We start from the raw sequence: 19665 nt of genomic DNA on the forward strand, positions 1-19665 counted from the left end.
TGCCTGTTCAGGCACTTAGGGGGTTCCCTTGCCTGGGTTCCTTCTCTGTTATTGGAACATAGAGGGGCCCACCCTGGCTGGAGTCCTACTCTGTGGATTGGCGTGTCAGGCACTTAAAGGAGCACCCTTGGTGGAGTCCTACTCTGTAGTTCAATGTGTCAGGTGTTTGATGGGCCAGCCTCTCTACTGTTCAATTGCCAATGCTGGTGTGTAGGGGGAGAGAGGTTATGGCAATGGTTCTACCCCCTATGCATGACTCAGTAGTATCGCTTTGCTTCCATGGCTGCCCAGCTTTCCTCCACATGCATTTCCACCACAGTCTCCTCCCTCACATCCCCTCAATCCATCTCTCCACAGTCAACAGCAGCCCTTGCCCTGGGATTGCTCCACAAATCCCTAAACTCCAGCTCCCAACTGCTGCACCTTCCAGGGGATCTATGTCCCTGTCTGGGATATGTAAGGCTGCAGCAAGGACTGTCTGATTCTCATTCCATTTAGGCTGCCACAGATCAGCTGTTTCACTCTCAGCCTTAAATGTTTCTCCTTTGACTCAGACAATTGCCCGATATGGGGATCGGACCCCTGCTTCAGTTCCCCCAGCTGCCAGCCAAGGGCAAGTCCAGTCCTACTAACACTTCTGTTTTTCCTCCTAGTTCCTTTGTCCTACCAAGTTTTGCTTGGGTCTATATATTCTTTTCCACTGGCCAGGTACTCCTGTCTGCTCTCAGCTGGTGTTCTGCATGTACTTCTGTGTTTGAAGGTGTATTCCTGATGTATCTGTGGAGAGGGATATACTCCATGTCCACCTACTCCTCTGTCATCTTGTTCCTCTCCCCTCTTTTTCTTAATTGCCAAGAAATATTTGCAATACACTAACCCCAGAAAATCTTATGAGACTTTCATTTTAAGGATATTAATATATACGTTTTATTGTGTACTGAAGGATTCCCTGTAGAGAGTGAAGTATGTTGTTGTTGTTCAGTCACTCAGTCACGTCTGACTCTTTGCCATCCCATGGACTACCACTGGGCTCCGCTACCCGTGATATTTTCCAGGCAAGAATGCTGGAGTGGGTTGCCATTTTCTCCTCCAGTAGATCTTCCAGACCCAAGGGCTGAACCCACGTCTCCCACATTGCAGGCGGATTCTTTACTGCTGAGTCACTGGGGAAGCCCATGGAAAGTGAGATATAAATAGATCAAAATACTGCCCCAATATCCTCCTTTTCCCAAAGAAAAGCCCACCCACAGAAAGTATACATGTCTATCCTTATTTTTAAATTTAAAACAGCTGTCATTAAGCAGAAGCTACATGTATTGATTTTTAAAAATTAGTATATGAAAAAAAAATGTATGTGTAGCTGAATCACTTTATAACCTGAAATTAACACATTGTAAATCAATTATACTCCCATTAAAAAAAGGAAATGCTCCAAAAAATGAATAAATTATGTAAAATAAACTAGTATGGCTATTATAGCTTTAAAAGAGAAATCAGAATTTGACATTTGAACCATTCATTCATGTAAACTGTTAGAATGGACAATTGCTTTAATGAAGAATGACAGATGGCCTTTTTTGAAATGAGCAAGTCTAGTAAATACATGTCTCTCAATTGTGTGTAGTGTGTCTGCCAAATGATGTCTAGGTGTCTACTTATCTTTACCCTACCTTACACTTATCTTGTGCTTTACTAGTTTCTTCGCCAAAGGATGGGACAGGGATAATTATGCCCCATATTTCTGGATATTAGGAGTTGAAATTTTCACATGGTTTGTTTGTGTGAAAAAGTCCACACAATAAAATGGCTGCCTTAAAAAGTCAACAGCAAAATGCCATTTATCCTCTCTGCCCAACTTCCACCATTTTGCCAACTTTTGTTTTACGTGAATGTCTTCGTGCCAAAGGAACTTCTGGTGCTCAGATTCGTGATTTGATTTTCTAACTGTTGGAGCATTTTCTAGCTCAGGACAAATAAAAGCACACACATTTTCTTAATATACTTCTATATATATTACTCATATTGTTTTTATGATCTGCATTTTGGTCAAAAACAATCCTTGCTTTGATTACAAAGAAAGTTTTAAATATGTTTCTTGGTGGCGGGGCGGGGGGGGGGGGGTGGCACGCGGGAATAAAAGGAAGACATTTTGAAATGAAGTACCAAGAAAAAATTGAATGGCAGTGTGTATCTGCAGTTCTGTTCAATGATGTTTACTTTCACATTAAACAACTCAATGTATTAAAATATACATTTTTAATTTTCTAATAAATCAAAACTAAGACACGAATTTTCAATATTTTTCTAGGTCAGGCAGTTTCATTCTGAAAACGTATCTGATTTACCAGATGCAGGGCTACAGGTGTCCTACAGTGTTGGTTGCTCAGCTGTGTCTGACTCTTTCCTACCCCATGGGCCGTAGGCAGACAGGTTCCTCTGTCCATGGAACTCTCCAGGCAAGAATACTAGACTGCTCTGTAACAACTTAGAGGGGTGGGATGGGGAGAGAGGTGGAAGGGAGGTTCAAGAGGGAGGGGATATATGTATACCTATGGCTGATTCATGTTGATGTTTGGCAGAAATCAACACAATACTGTAAAGCAGTTATCTTTAAAAATGAATAAATTTTAAAAATGTATGTACCCAAAAAATACTTTAGACATTAAAATCATATTTTAATAAAGGAATACTACAGTGGGTAGGCATTCCTTTCTCCAGAGGATCTTCCTGACTCAGGGATCAAATCTGGGTCTCTTGCATTGCAGGCAGATTCTTTACCATCTAAACCACCAGGGAAGCCCACTGGTGTTCTACACACACTCACAAAGGCACTTGTCCTGATCACAAAAGAGGTAATGAGAGCAGGGAAAGATGGTTCTATATTTAGAAACCTGAATTAGATGCTAGCAGAAGACGTAACGTGCTGAATTTAAAATGTCTACAGAATCAAATCTGACTTTTAAAACAAACAGCTTTACCACAGAAAGTTCAAATCGTGTCATCATTGTTCGAAACAAGAAGTAATAAACCTCATAAAAGAGAAGTAGTAGTGTTTTTCAGAGCCATTTCATGTCTTACAATGCTTACATATGGAAATAAAGCATATTATGATTCAGAGGAAATAAAACAACAAATTAAATACTGTCTAGACACACTCCATCTTAGGACTTCATGCTCTGTTGTTTTTATGAGAAGGATTACTCTATTCTGAATATCCCTAGCCAGAAATTTCCCCAAGAAAATAGCCCAGGCTTTTACAGGATACTGGAACAGCTGTAATCCAAAAATAGTAGGATGGGGGCAGAAGGCATCAGGGAGTATAAGAGATGTCTCAGCATATTCCTTTGATGAGATGTAAAGACTGATGATGAATTGCTTTTACTGTTTTTTCTCACAGTTTAGTTCTACAATTATATAATGAAAAAGGGCATTGTACAAGAAAAACAATGTTATCATGTTGATTAAGCATAGTTATGAAAGAGAGGGAGGCCCCCTGAAAATTTAACAGAATAATCGTTCAGTTCTTCTTTCTTTCTCTACAATCTCTATGTCTTTATCAAAACCAAAATTTTCCCTCTTATGATGGCTCACACTCTTATTTACCCAGAACAGACTGCTCGCTTGTTCTACAAACCCATATAGCCATTTATTTCTTCTACCTGACATTTTTCCCCCTAAATATTCTCTGCTGCTGCTAAGTCACCTCAGTCGCGTCCAACTCTGTGCAACCCCATAGACGGCAGCCCACCTGGCTCCTCTGTCTCTGGGATTCTCCAAGCAAGAATAGTGGAGTGGGTTGCCATTTCCTTCTCCAATTCATGCATGCATGCTAAGTTGCTTCAGTCATGTCCGACTCTGTGTGACCCTATGGACAGCAGCCACCAGGCTCCTCTGTCCATGGGATTTTCTAGGCAAGAATACTGGAGTGGATTGCCATTTCCTTCTCCAAAATATTCTCTAGGCACTTCAAATTCTACTTTACACATCCTCATTATCCTGATTGGTCATTCTGAGAAGTGATGAAATGTAATACTTGCATTCTGAAATGCCTTACCCTTGACCTTCCCTATTAAGAATCCATATATTAGTACACAAAGAAACATAAATCACTAATGATAGGTTTTGGTTGTTTCTCAAAGTAGTTCTTGTTCTTACAGGAAAAAAAAAGAAAAAAGTGTGTTCCTATACAGCCTTTAGAGATATTAAAGAGTAAAAATGCTATAAATTCTTCTGATTTTGTTAGCAAAATCTCTATGTGTTAAAGCTATTTTCTATTAAAGCAGCATTGCTTTTATAGATAGGTAGGTTTGTAGTTTGGAGAAGGAAATGGCAACCCACTCCAGTGTTCTTGCCTGGAGAATCCCAGGGACGGGGGAGCCTGGTGGGCTGCCGTCTCTGGGGTCACACAGAGTCGGACATGACTGAAGTGACTTAGCAGAAGCAGCAGGTTTGTAGTTAGAGGATGGTTAGATAGATAGGCAGATAGAGGGGGAAAATAGAGAAATAAAAAGGTATAGATATGTGCTTTATAAAATAAATAAGTGAATGAATGAGTCACTGATTCTCAGTGGGGTGGAAAGTTAAAGTGTTAGTCACTCAATCATGTCCAACTCTTTGTGACCCCATGGACTATAGCCTGCCAGGCTCCTCTGTCCATGGGATTCTCCAGGCAAGAAACTGGAGTGGGTAGTCATTCTTCTCTCTAGGGACATCCAAGTGAGTCAGTCTCTCTGCAGAGGGCTCTTTCTTGGTCTATTATCTACATGGCTTGAATTTTAGAGAACAATCTAATTTTCAAATATTTTACTCCAGTATTATACCAACTGTATCCATTTTAGTGTTTAGGAAACTTGGTCACCAAATTTATAGTGGAAATTAATAAATGTTTGTGTCTCACATGTTTCTGTTAGGATCTTCCAATTTTTTTCTTTAAGAGAAAACACATAAATGTTCAGTTGTAGGACAACTTCCAGTTTTCAACTTTCCACTTTGGTCACTTCTCAGTTCTCATCTTTCTTGACCCAACAGCAGCATTCAGTAAGTTGACCACTTTCTCCTTCTTGAAAATTTTTTTAGCTTTGTCACATCACTCTCTTTTAGTTCTCTTCATACATCACTGGCTGCTTCTTCTCAGTCACTTTGGGTGATTCTTCCACATCTACTTGATTTCTAAACATTGTCCTGCCCCAGGGCTCAATCTTTGGATGTCTTTATATATCTACAAGTTCATGTAGTTTCATGGCTTTAAATTCCATTTATATACCACTGATGCTCATAGTTATAGTTCAACCTGGAATTCTAACATGAAATCCTTTCTGTCTACTCAAAATCTCCACACATGTTTAATACAAATTTAAATTCAATATGCTCAAAACAGAACTCTTGCTTTTCCCCTCAACTTTAATTCTCCTGCAGTTAACCTTATCTCTACCAATAGCAATTCATAAATCCAGTTGTTTGGGCAAAAAATGCGGTTCGGTTCAGTTCAGTCACTCAGTCGTGTCCGACTCTTTGCGACCCCATGAATCGCAGCACACCAGGCTTCCCTGTCCATCACCAACTCCCGGAGTTCACTCAGACTCACGTCCATCGAATCAGTGATGCCATCCAGCCATCTCTTCCTTTGTCGTCCCCTTCTCCTCCTGCCCCCAATCCCTCCCAGCATCACAGTCTTTTCCAATGAGTCAACTCTTCGCATGAGGTGGCCAAAGTACTGGAGTTTCAGCTTTAGCATCATTCCTTCCAAAGAAATCCCAGGGCTGATCTCCTTCAGAATGGACAGGTTGGATCTCCTTCCAGTCCAAGGGACTCTCAAGAGTCTTCTCCAACACCACAGTTCAAAAGCATCAATTCTTTGGCACTCAGCTTTCTTCACAGTCCAACTCTCACATCCATACATGACCACTGGAAAAACCATAGCCTTGACTAGATGGACCTTTGTTGGCAAAGTAATGTCTCTGCTTTTGAATATGCTGTCTAGGTTGGTCATAACTTTTCCTCCAAGGAGTAAGCGTCTTTTAATTTCATGGCTGCAGTCACCATCTGTGGTACTTTTCTTTAATTTTTCTGTGAGCCTCATATCCTACTGTCAATCTTATTGTCTCCAGTTAAAAATATATCCATAATACTACCAATTCTCAGTATCTTTCTGCTCCAATTTTCTTATCCACATCCATTGCTATGATCTTGGTTAAGCTATTATCTCAAACCTGGATTATTGCAATAATTTTCTTGGTTTTTTAATTCCTGTTTTCCTATAATCTATTCTTTTTTTTAATTAATTTTATTTGTTTATTTATTTATGGCTGTGCTGGGTCTTTGTTGCTGGGCAGGCATTTCTCTAGTTGCAGCAAGAAGGGGCTACTTTTCATTGCATGCCCAGGCTTCTCATTTCGGTGGCTTCTATTGTTGAGGAGCACAGGCTCTAGGGCCAGCAGGCTTCAGTAGTTGCAGTGTCTGGGCACAATAGTTGTGGTTCCCTGGCTCAAGAGCACAGGCTTGACAATTGTGGCACTCAGGCTTAGTTGCTCCACAGCATGTAGATCTTCCCAGATCAGGGACTGAACCTGTGCCTCCTGCATTAGCAGACATGTTCTTTACCACTGAGCTACCAGGGAAGCCCTCCTATAGTCTATTCTTAACACAACAGGCAGTGATCATTTTAAAACTCAACCATTTACCAACAATTAAAAAAAAAAAAGTCAGATCATGTCCTTCTTCTGCCCAAAACTCTCCTGTGGTTTCCTGCCTTTTCCAGGGTAAGGCCTCTAATACCTTAAGTGGTCTGGCTCCCCACGAGCTCTTCCATCAGTCTTCTCATTTGTTGTGCACCAGCTATACTGACTTTCTTGCTTTCCCTTGAACACATGCCAAGCACTCTGCCACCCCAGGGCTTTTGCACTTGCTGTTCCCTCTGCCTAGAATAATCTTTCTCTACTATTTCCAAATCTCACTGGTTATTTTTATCAATTATCTGCTCAGTTTTCACCTTATCAAAGAGATCCTCCCTGACCACACTAATATAAAATAGTAACATTTCATTTTCTACCTCACTGATAATGGTTAATTTTTGCCTGAGGCACATTAAGACCATCAGACATACTACATTTTGTGTTAGAAGGGACTCCCTGAACTGTGTTACTGAGTAGAGAAAATCTCCTGGAATATTATAACAGTGAGCAGGCAGGATCCTGGCAGGAATAAGAAGGACTGGGCAAAGGCACTGGGGAAGAAGACTGGTTTGTGGAAAAGACCTTTCTTTCTTTGGACGGAGCCTAGTGCTGCCAAACAACCAGCTCTTAAGGCCCCAAAGTAGTTTTAATGGCTCTGAAAGGGGTTAGTGGGAAGGTGGAGAAATTTTCAGACTTGTATTTTTTTCATGAGATACTGGAGGTGGAATAGTCAATCAGTATTAGCATCACTTTCCTCCAGTGCTTGCCATATTAAACTATACCAGTGCTCAAACTGCAGGGTTTCCCACAACAGAGCAGGTATCCCAATGGCTGAGGGCAATTCCCTGATGAGGAGGGCTCACTCTTTACTTATCCTCTTCTGCGGCAATGGTTTCAATGGAAAGCAGTGAGTTGTAAATGCCATAGGACATCACAAGTCTGGGAGCTGACACTGGGCCCATCATGGATCACTTCCAAATTCCTGGCTTCCCTAAAGCCAAATGCCTGTTTCTCAGCTTATAAAAGCAATACTCCGGCAGAGACCACTTTGAAAATTTGCACCCAAACTAAACTTCAAGGATTTGAGAAATCACATAAATAGTTTTTTCTTTCCATTTCCAAAAGTGGAAAAATGAAGGGTATTTTTAAGGGTAAAGAGCTTTTCTGATTAAGTGGCTCATTGATCAACCCTACTTAGTGACACCAGGGTCAATCTTAACTGTCACAATCCCCAGACAAAATGGTAAGGTAGGGGAAGTATGTTCTGTGTACCTTTCCACCCTGGAAACTCTCTTTCCAACTCTGTTCTCTTATCCTCAACCAAGAGGCCACTTTAAGCCTATTTACTTTGTTTCCTCTCTGGAAAATATATTTTAGCTCTGCAGTAATATGAAGGTCACCAAGAGCCATTAGGAGGATAGAGGTAGAACCTGGAGGCAAACTTAGGTCAACTGCTAAGGAGAGCAAGACCTATAAGCCAAAACCTTGTCAGTGAAGTCTAAAACTAGTACCGGGGCTGTGCTGGAGTCAGAGCAAGAAGCACTCATCTGAGGATCTAGGATACACACACACAAAAACTCATAGGCAAATAAATTCAAGATCAAAGTGAGTAATGGGTTGAAAGGATTATGTTTTGGGGTAAGGCATAGGAAACAAGAAACCTAGACAGTGTATTTAAAAGCAGAGACATCACTTTGCCGACAAAGGTCTGCAGAGTCAAAGCTATGGTTTTTCCAGTAGTCATGTACGGGTGTGAGAGTTGGACCATAAAGAAGGCCGGGCCCTAGAGAATTGATGCTTTCAAACTGCAGTGCTGAAGAAGACTCTTCAGAGTCCCTTGGACTGCAAGGAGGTCAAACTAGTCAATCCTAAAGGAAATCAACCCTGAATATTCATTGGAATAACTGATGTTGAAGCTGAAGCTCCAATCCTTTGGCCACCTGATGTGAAGAGCCAACTCATTGGAAAAGACCCTGATGCTGGGAAAGATTGAGGTCAAGAGAAGAGGGTGACAGGGATGAGATGGTTAGATAGCATCACTGACTCAATGATATGAGTTTGAGCAAACTCTGGGAGATAGTGAAGGACAAGGAAGCCTGACGTGCTGTAGTCCGAGGGGTCGCAAAGAGTTAGACACAACTTAGAGGCCTAACAACAACAACAGTAGGGAACAGGACATGTATGTAATTGGTCTGAATGAACTCCCAGCTTTGTGTGTTAGTTTTGTGTGTGTATGTTGGGGGGGTGGGTTTCTCCTTGGAAAACTAAAGACTACTGTGTACTAGGTACACTTCTAGTGTTCTTATAGAGACAACTAATATTTACTGAGCACCTTCTCTGTGATAGACCAGGGCTTTACTTGAATTATTTTATTGAATTCTTGCAACTGTGGTGTAAGCACTATGTTTACTCCCATCATTTGTTTAAATTTATAGAGTAATATGTGTAGAATTTAGGCTTTGAATCCAACTCTGGCTGATTCTAGAGACAACGCCCACTCCAAACAGCCATTTGGCCTCCATATGGTAGAGTGTTGGATTAACATACATCCCACATTTGACACCCAGCAACACTTCCCAGGGTCTAAGTGAATAAACTAGGACCTCTTTAAAATCCTCCCTCAGGTAATGCTGTTCACCTGAAACTTTCAATGATATTTATGGTTCCCTGGTTTCTGTGATATGGTTCCCTGGTTTCTGTGATAGTAATTTATCTGCCTTGATATTTCAGAATTTAATGAACTAGGCTTGGCCTGCAGGATCTGGTCTCTGGAATATTAGCTCTGGTATGAAATCTAATGTAACTTTTAATTCAATCCAGATGAACCTAATGGAATCAGCCTTAAATAGGTATTACCATAAAGAAAACTATTACAAAGGTGTGGGTGATGACAATTATATTATAAATGTTATCATTTCCTAATAACATGCCAGGTTGACTAAATTCTCCACTGGGATTTCTGAATCCTATAAACTGTGACCCAGAGGACAAACTGCCCAAAGTCACTGAAGGGATTTCTGCTAATAATCGGAGTACAGTGCATAATTTTATTCTTAATTCCCTAAACTCTATGCTGGAATAGCAATACTGAGTGAACATTTGCTGTGGGTCTCCTCAGTCCAGGGACTCATACATTATTACACCATTTATTGGTATTCGTTCATGCAACATGGAATCACTGACCATATCTGGAATGGGCCATTCCTTGGGCCTAAGCAGTGAATATGTCAGGCATTATGAAGCTTATGGTATAAAGTGAGAGCTAGTGGAGGTGATGGAATTAAAGCTGAGCTATTTAAAATGTTAAAAGATGATGTTGTTAAAGTGCTGCACTCAACATGTCAGCAAATTTGGAAAACTCGGCAGTGGCCACAGGACTGGAAAAGGTCTGTTTTCATTCCAACCCAAAGAAGAGCAATGCCAAAGAATGTCCTGCTGCTGCTAAGTCACTACAGTCGTGTCCGACTCTGTGCGACCCCATAGACAGAAGCCCACCAGGCTCCCCCGTCCCTGGGATTCTCCAGGCAAGAACACTGGAGTGGGTTCAAACTACTCTATAATTGTGCTCATTCCACATGGTAGCAAAGGTATGTTCAAAATCCTTCAAGCTAGGCTTCAACAATATGTGAAACAAGAACTTCCAGATGTACCAGCTAGGTTTAGAAAAGGCAGAGCAACCAGACATCAAATTGCCAACTTTTGCTGGATCATAGAGAAAACAAGGGAATTCCAGAAAAACATCTACTTCTGCTTCATTGACTATGCTAAAGCCTTTGACTGTGTTGATCACAACAAATTGTGGAAAATTCTTTAAAACATGGGAGTACCAGACCACCTTACCTGCCTCCTCAGAAACCTGTATGCAGGTCAAGAAACAACAATTAGAACTGGACATGGAACAATGGACTGGTTCAAAATTGGGAAAGGAGTATGTCAAGGCTGTATATTGTCACCGTGTTTACTTAATTTATAGGCAGAGTACATTATGCAAAATGCCAGCCTAGATGAATCACAAGCTGGAATCAAGATTGCTGAGAGAAATATCAATAACCTCAGATATGCAGATGATACCACTCTAATGGTAGAAAGTGAAGAGGAACTAAAGAGCCTCTTGATGAGGGTGAAAGAAGAGAGTGAAAAAGCTGGCTTAAAACTCAACAATCAAAAAACTAAGGTCATGGCATTTGGTCCCATCACTTCATGCCAAATAGAAGGGGAAAAAGTGGAAGAAAGGACAGATTTTATTTTCTTGGGCACCAAAATCACTGTGGACAGTGACTGCAGCTATGAAATTAAAAGATTCCTTGCTTCACGGAAGGAAAGCTATGACAAATCTAGACAGTGTATTAAAAAGCAGAGATATCACTTTGTGGACAAAGGTCTGTATAGTCAAAGCCATGGTTCTTCCAGTAGTCATGTCATGTATGGATGTGAGAGTTGGACCATAAAAATGGCTGAGTGCCGAATTGATGCTTTCCAATAGTGGTGCTGGAAAAGAGTCTTGAGAGTCCCTTGGACTGCAAGGGACTCAAACCAGTCAATCCTAAAAGAAATCAACCCTGAATATTCATTAGAAGGACTGATGCTGAAGCTGAAGCTCCTATACTTTGGTCACCTGATATGAAGAGCCAACTTACTGGAAAAGACCCTGATGCTGGGAAATATTGAAGGCAAAAGGGGAAGGGGGCAGCAGAAGCTGAGATGGTTGGATGACATCATTGACTCAATGGACATGAGTTTGAGCAAACTCCAGGAGATAGTGAAGGACCAGGAAGCCTGGCATGCTGTAGTCCACGGGGTCACAAACAGTTGGACACAATTTAGTAACTGAACGACAACCAAGTCATGTTGTAGTGTTGAGTGTAATAACCATTAAAAGGCCCCATTCCAGCTGCTAACAAGCTGTACTTTCCAGCCATACTGTAATCTTAATAAACACTATAAGCTCCTACAGTCAAGTTGATACTGCTCCAGGGTCTCACTGAGATAAAGACTGTTCTTGAAAGACTTGAAAGACTCCCGCCTATAATAATCTACACTTCAATAGAGAGTGGATTTATTCCTGCTTCTGTATATTCTTACTATGTATACAATTTTCTCTTTGTGGAAAACTTTTTCCTTCCATTTGTTTATCAAATTCTTGCCTTCTACAAAGCCCAGTTCAGGTTCCTTTCTTTTCTGAAACACTCTGTGACATAAAGTGTCACCTAAACTCCCAGGACATTCATTATTTGTGCCACTTCTTATCATGTTTTCTTGGATCACTTATCTTTTCTTATATCTACCCTCTAGGAGTATTTTATTGGAGAGGAAAATGGCAACCCACTCCAGTGTTCTTGCCTGGAGAATCCCAGGGATGAGGGAGCCTGGTGGGCTGCCATCTATGGGGTCGCACAGAGTCAGACACGACTGAAGTGACTTAGCAGAAGCAGCAGCAGCAGGAGTATCTTACCTTTTTATCTAATATTCTGTTGTTTAGTAAAGTACCTAACATTCAATAACCATTTTACCCAGATAAATGGTCACTGATGATAAAAATAGATATTTTTCTCTGAAACTGATGATTACCAGACCTAAACGGTAAGCCTTTCCAAGGTAAACACTTTGTGACAATTAGTTTTGGGCCAGAAAGATTCACCCTTAGACTCTGGATCTTCATATTTTTTTAAGGTATCTTTTCATGCCATCTCTGAATCTTCATATTTCCTTTAAGGTATCTTTTCATGCCATGGGTGCTGAGATTAGATTTTTCAGCACTGGCTTCATTTGGGGTGGTGTATTACAGAGAGGAAGCAGGAAGCACAAAATAAGAAAGGAGAAACAGGTTTATGGTTTGAGACTGGCTACAGTCCTGATACACTGTGGGAAGTAGCTGATTGTTTGGTACCAGGGATTGTATAAGCAGTATAAACAAGAAGGAATAAAGAACTGCATGAATAAAGAATTGAGTGACAATCCAAGACAAGGCACCAAGAATTAAGAGAACATAAAAAGATAAGTTCAAATACTTATTGTCAAAGAAACGTCAAGAATGTAACAGAGGACAACTCATCTGATCAAAGGCCAGGGAAGCTATAGGTATCCAGACCACAATCTAGGCAGTGAGAGAATGGGAACCAAATCAAGCAAAGAATCTGAACAGCAAGGATCAGGAACTCAGGACAACAGTTCCAAATGGTCTCTGTAGTAAGTGGTACTCAGTATTTGTTGAATAAATGAATGAACAAAAAGGATACATTGGAACTAGGCTGAAATCTAAATAAATCTGCCCTCAGATGCATTCCTTGCCCTTGCTCCTCTCAACGCTAATACAAGAAGATGGTCCCCTGGGAGATGGCGCTTCCCAGGTGACTTCCTTGTGGGTTCAGCAGCACTAATAGGAGATTGGAGTGACAGGGTAAAGCCATGGTCCTCTTCCCCTTCTATATGGCTCCAGTTGGCATTTCAAGCAACAGCTGTTTCCTTCCTGCCTCTAGTTCTCAATGGGTTAGCCCATTGAGGTTCTAAACTCTGAGCTTTGGTAAAACCACCCTGTACATTTGTCTCTCTAGCCCAGCAGGATCAAACAGATATATAATGTAAGAATGTTATATGTAAGTTTTTATTTTTTAATAGCCACATTTTAAAAGTCAAAATTAAAGAGTAAGATTAATTTAGATACAATATATAACTCAATATATTCAACATATCATTTCTCTGTATATTCAATATAAAATCTATTTATGAGATATTTTTATTCTTTTTCTCAGATTCATTCTTCACAATCTCGCACGTATTTTACATTAAGAACATACCATAGTTCAGATCAGCCACATTTCAAGTGCTCAAAAACAAAGTGTGGTTGGATTCCAAGCTAGACAGCACAGTTCTAGCCTACTGGTGAGAGTAGTCTCCTGCCACTGCTAATTTGAGGGGGATGCCTCACCATTGGGCTTCCCAGGAGATGCTAGTGGTAAGGAACCCACCTGTCAATGCAGTAGACATAAGAGACTTGGGTTCGATCTCTGGGTTGGGAAGGTCCCCTGGAGGAGGGCATGGCAACCCATTCCAGTATTCTTGCCTGGAGAATCCCATGGACAGAGAAGTGCAGCGGGCTACAGTCCATGAGGTTGCCATGAGTCAGACACGACTGAAGTGACTTAGCACAACTTAGTACCCACGCTTCACCATTACTCCTTGTTTTGCTTTTAAGCTATGACATCACTTGAGTAACTAACTTCCTGAACTAAAATCCCTCCATTGTAGGAGACATAAATATTCAGAACACAGTTCTCAACTGTGGACACAGTTGTGGAAGGAGAGGGTGGGACGAATTAAGAGAGTAGCATGGAAATATATGCATTGCCATATGTAAAATAGATAGCCAGTGGGACCATGTAAATGGTCAACTAATATTTGACAAGGGAACCAAGAAGATTCAATGGGGAAAGGAAAAGCTGCTATTTGCCACAACACGGATAAGCTGCTATTTGCCACAACACGGATGAACACAGAGGCCATTATGCCCAGTGATACATAAGTAAGACAAATAAAGACAAATACTGCATGATTTCACTTAAATGTGAACTCTGAAAAAAGAAGTCAACTCATAGTAACAGGAAGTAGTATGCTAGTTACTAGGAGCTTGGAGGGTAGAGGAAACAAGGAGATGCTGGTCAAAGGGTAAGCACTTTCAGTTATAAGATGAATAAGTTCTAGTGACCCAATGTACAGCATGGTGACTATAAATAATACTAATGTAATGTATCATATTGTACACTTGAACTTTGCTAAGACAGTAGTATTCTCACCACAAAAATAAAGAGGGGTAACTATGTGAGATGATAGACATGTTAATTTGCTTGATTGTGGTAATCTTGTCACAATGTACACATATATCAAAACATCATATTGAACTACCTAAGCACATACAATGTTTATCTGTCAATCATACTTCAAGTAAGCTTAGGGTGAGGGGAAGAGAGAGTTACAGAAGAAAACTTCAACAGTGATCACCACAGAGAGCAATTTTTGCCAATCACAGTCTTAAAATTATGGTTAACAACATTCTGGTAATGCTGGGAAGGGTGTCTCAAATTCTTTCAGCAAGCATACTTTCTCATTCAACTATCCTTCAATTTATCAAGAAACTCCTTTTCTTCCCCTGCTCCACAGGGGTAATTCCATGCACACTAAGCAGTCCTCATGACCATTTGGCTTCCCATGCATTCTACCTATCAAATAGAAAGCACAAGCTACCCAGATTCAAAAACTTGGTCTTTCTCTCTGTTTCCTCACTGGATACTTACTTCAAGGTGTCTTCTCCAAATGGTGTCCTGCTCCATGAACATGGCAGACTCTGGCAGGAGTCTCTTGTAGTGCTTCCAGTCAGAGACCTCACCTGGCAGGTCTTAGCTCTGTGAAGAAAGAGGAGATGGATTCTATTCAGCTTTTATAGCCATAGAGAGTTAGAAGGAACTGGAGTGTCTACTGGTCCAAATCCATATTTTTTACACATGGGGAGCCCATGGGGATTTAAAACATTGCCCAAAGTTATGCAGCAAGTTTTGTAGCAGAACAGAGATTATGACCTGTTTTCTGCTTCTTGGAACAGTGTTTTTTTTTTAATGCTGTGTCACAGATTATTACCTTAGATTCTAGATAAAAATCTCAAAGTTATACTTGTCTAGCATTTAGATTTCCCAATGCAAAAACTCAAGTACTACTTGGCCTGCTAACAAATGACAGCTTAGTTGAAGTTTTATGTGTGGTATGAATTTGGGACATTGGGTTAGGATCTGAGATGCTGTATTAAATATCATGGACATGAGCATAGTGCACCAGGTTTTAAAAGTGCATAATTTTGTCTCTCCTATCTTTTGCTGGATGATGCTGAGAATGATAGTTTAAAAATGGAATGTAATTCATCTCAAATAATGAACTATTTTGTAGAAAATAAATATATAAAGATTCAAACTGACAAAATGCAATAACATTCATTCACTCACTGGTTATTGCACTAATCAAAGGCCTAGACAATAAGGAGAAAACAATAAGCAAAAGAGATCAAGTTTTTTCCTGTATGAAACTTAGATGCTGGGATAGAAGCCACATAATAAGCATGTGTCAGATAAAAAACAATTACAGTGATAAACATGAAGAACATTGCAGGTTGCCATGATAGAGAATATTGGGGCATTTACTTTGGATAAGGTGGCTAGGGAAGGTCTCTCTAAAATGATGACACTTAAGTTGAGTTTAAAACTGGAAGGCTGTGCAATTTCCCAAAAAGAGAGGAAAGCATTCTAGAGAGAGGGAAAATGTATAACAGTGCTAACGTGATAAGTTCCAGGCTTTTAACTGTATGTGATAAACCAGGAGCATTTGGAATGTAAGCAATTCTGTCATGTAGTAAAATAAAATCAGTCTTAATTCATATTTGTCTTATCATCAAATAAGGAAGTGTAGACTCAAAAGCATGTATGGACACAAGAAACTGAGCCCATTCATAACTCTGGCTTACATGTGGTTCCCAGAGGCTTCCCATAGAGTGCCCAAAGGTTGTAACTGAGAACAAACAGAATAAAACAAAAAACACCCTGGATAAGGGCCCTGAAAATAAAAGGGAATATTCCATCAATAAGTAGCAGTTTGAGTTTGAGATCTAGAAGGAAGGGCACTAATTAAAATTCCCCACCCTCTCTCTGATCCCTTAGACAAGCCATTTTAATACAGAAATTGCCAAGAAAAAGCACAACAGTGTGGGAAAAAATCATCTTAAATAGACTTGTTCATGGTATGAGAGGTGAAGTAGAAGGCAGAGTGTTGCTTTACTCTACCTCATCAGGGAACATACCCATTGGGTGACAAATTTTTCTCTGCCATGAGCATGTCTGTGAATGACTGTGCAAGTGCCCTGGGTATTGATTTTGTGGTTAAAAATAATGTCTGCAAGTAGGTAAGTTCACAAGACAGACTCCACAAATAGTGAGGGTTGACTATATATAATGTATTGAGTAAGTTTCAGGCCCTGTGTCAAGCACTTTATGTGCATCACCCTACTTAATCCTCCTGGTAACTCTGTCAGATAGGTACAACTTCTATAACTGTGTGCAAACTGAGATTAAGTAAATTTTCAGAAGTCACACAGTTTGTAAGCAGTGGAGCTAAGACTCCTACCCTGGGGTCTCTGAATCGAGAGCCTGTGTTTTTAACCATTATGCTGAATTGTCTCCATGAATATGATACCTCTCATAAGATTTTCTTGCATTGGTAGAGGCCAGTGGATGAAGGCCATATTCTATGTATACAATGGTCACTTCTTCAGAGGATGAGTGTAATCTAGACCTGACTAATCCTGAAAATCATAGCACACTATCTTCTCAGTCTCTGTGCCTTACAACAGTAATATATTGACTATCCACAGGAAGAGCTTAAAAGATGTTCAGCTCATATACTTAAGTCTGAATTGTTTAATAAGGAGGATACTCAATGCTACAAGAAAATTCTCTGAATTTAAGGCATAAGATCCAAAGTTCAAATCCCTGTAGTGTTTGAGGTTTTGGAATTAGATTTTCCACATCACTAAAGCACAAATATCAATTTTAATATAAGAAACATGAAATTCTGTTTTAAAAATATTTTAAAAATGAGTAACTATAAAAGGCATCATTTAATGAAATCCTATTTAATGTTCAAATGAAAACACAATTGAGGCACTCATTGCTATGTGTAAGTGGTTTTGTATAAGCGATGAATGTTTCGAAGCTTGCACACACTTTGTTCTTTTTCCAGATAAACACTATATGGATCTATATGCTCAATCCTTGACTAAATTTTTCCTCCAATTGGCTTATTGATAAAGTGTTCTTTTTTTTTAATGGATTCTGCAATGAGCATTAATTTCATGACTGAATTCAGAGCTTGTTAAACTTAGAATACTTGTCTTGAGTGACTCACAATCACTTATTGTTCTGCATTGCTTTGTATCAAGTATCCTACATGTCAGTCCCCACAGGATATAAATAGACCATAATAATATTTAGCAATATAAAATGAGGACAATGACTATCCTCATCCGTCACTCCCTTTCTCATGAGGGTGTGGTGTTCATTGTTTATTGCTTGGAGAGATTTGCCAAGAACAATGGCTACTCAAGCCAGTAGCATTTATTCCAGCTGCATCTTGAATTGATTAAAAACTATTTCTCCGGGCAAAGAGTAGCTTCACCTTAAGCCAAAGGATGAGTGTGATTAAGGGATTTGATTGGACCATTAGAGAAACAATGACACGGAAACTGAGAGCGAGATGATGGTTGTGCTCGTCTTTTCAGATGCCATGTGAATGTATAACTACTTAGGTTTGACTGAATCAAATATCCAATTTTTAACAAATATACAGATATTACTTTTTCATTCATTGGGTTTTGATATTCAAGAAAAAATGTGAATAAATAAATTGATGATAAAAATTAGGAAATTCATCTGGTAGAGACTGGGCAGTCAACACTTTATTTTCACTTTGTAATTGGTACACAGGTAAGCAATATTCTACTTCACTACAACTGGTAACACTCAGATAATCTAGGAAAATATTCAAGACATACAAAAGGAAATACTAATTCTGAGGAAGTGTGGTAAGAGAAAGGGTAAGTTGGCATCTCTGCAATAGTTCATTCATTCCAGAGAAATGGGCAAGTGTTGGAGCTGAAGTAAGTTCCAAAGAAATAAAAACATTCCACCTGGACTGGGTGACAAATAGATATACTTCAATAATATTTACATTCAAGAAAAGAGAAGTTTTGGATAACAATTTCCTTAACTGCTCAGAATGACTGGAAAGTATATGAATTTAGATGCCAGTGCATAGATTAAGTAGCAGAACACTGAGAAAAAAAATCAAAGTAGCTATATTGGAAATCATGTTTTCAGCTGCAAAACAACACAGAAATTTTCTAGTCCTTGTCTGTATGTGTGTGCGTGTGCGTGTGCGTGCACACTGAGTGTGTCCAACTCTTTGCAGACCCATAGACCCCAAAAGACTGAAGCCTGCCAGGCTCTTCTGCTCATGGAATTTTTCAGGGAAGAATACTGGAGTGGGTTGCCATTCCAGTATTCAAATGGATACTGGAGATCGAACCCACATATCTTACATCTCCTGCATTGGCGGGAGGGTTCTCAATCACTGGTGCCCCCTGGGAAGCCCAAAATGAGCACATTCCAAAGAAAATCGTTTTTTCCTGAAAAGTCTAGTTTAATCTCGGCTTCCCTGGTGGCTCAGATGGTAAAGAATCTGCCTGCAATGCAGGAGACTGGGATTTAATCCATGGGTCACAAAGATCCCCTGGAGAAGGAAATGATTGCCCACTCCAGTATTCTTGCTTGGAGAATTCCATGGACAGAGGAGCCTGGCAGGCTACAGTCTATGGGATCACAAGGAATTGGACACTACTAAGTGACTAACCTTTTCACTTTTCACTAGTTTAATCTAAGGGCCTTTGCAAGGAAGGCAGGGAGATTTTGTCCAAAGAACAAGTAATTTAGAAAAACTATGAAGTTGCAATTGATTATTAAATAACAATAGGCTAGCATTGCAACAGGGGAAGAGGAGTTGTTTAGAAAAACATTAATATTTTAGCTTATACATACTTAATGAATCTCATATTTCTAAATATACATCATCATGTAATACATATACCCTAGTGTTACAGGTGTAGTTTTTCTCTTACTGATGTTATGTGGCCAGAGGGAAGGTTTGGTAAGTTATTTATGTATTATCTACTCTAAACCTTTCCTTTGTGGAAGAGAGACAGGCCATTCTGACTCCCAGATGACTGGCTTTAGTCAAGGAAGAACAGAGGCAGTCTTTAAAATACGTGGCATCCTTTTTTTCTAATTAACAGAAATATAAATTATTTCTATTAATATTTTCACTGCTCCCTCATAATATATGTGAGCATTTCTTCACATAGCTTTAGCCTTAGATTCACTCTTTATAACTAATACTGTTCAAATTA

General features: G+C 39.8%; 1 protein-coding gene across 1 annotated transcript in view; it reads right to left on the reverse strand.

The window, feature by feature from the left end:
* Window positions 1-453: 453 nt before the first annotated feature.
* DTWD1 (DTW domain containing 1) overlaps window positions 454-19665 on the reverse strand; it is a 92843-nt gene continuing 73631 nt past the window's right edge. Inside the window, exons 6-7 of the transcript XR_011568902.1 lie at window positions 14960-15067; window positions 454-1163 (exon numbers count right to left, since the gene is read on the reverse strand). The gene's annotated coding sequence lies outside the window, so the exon portion shown is untranslated. The remainder of the gene's footprint in view (window positions 1164-14959; window positions 15068-19665) is intronic.

The sequence above is a fragment of the Bos indicus genome, chromosome 10 (assembly GCF_029378745.1).
Source record: "Bos indicus isolate NIAB-ARS_2022 breed Sahiwal x Tharparkar chromosome 10, NIAB-ARS_B.indTharparkar_mat_pri_1.0, whole genome shotgun sequence".
NCBI lineage: Eukaryota > Metazoa > Chordata > Mammalia > Artiodactyla > Bovidae > Bos > Bos indicus.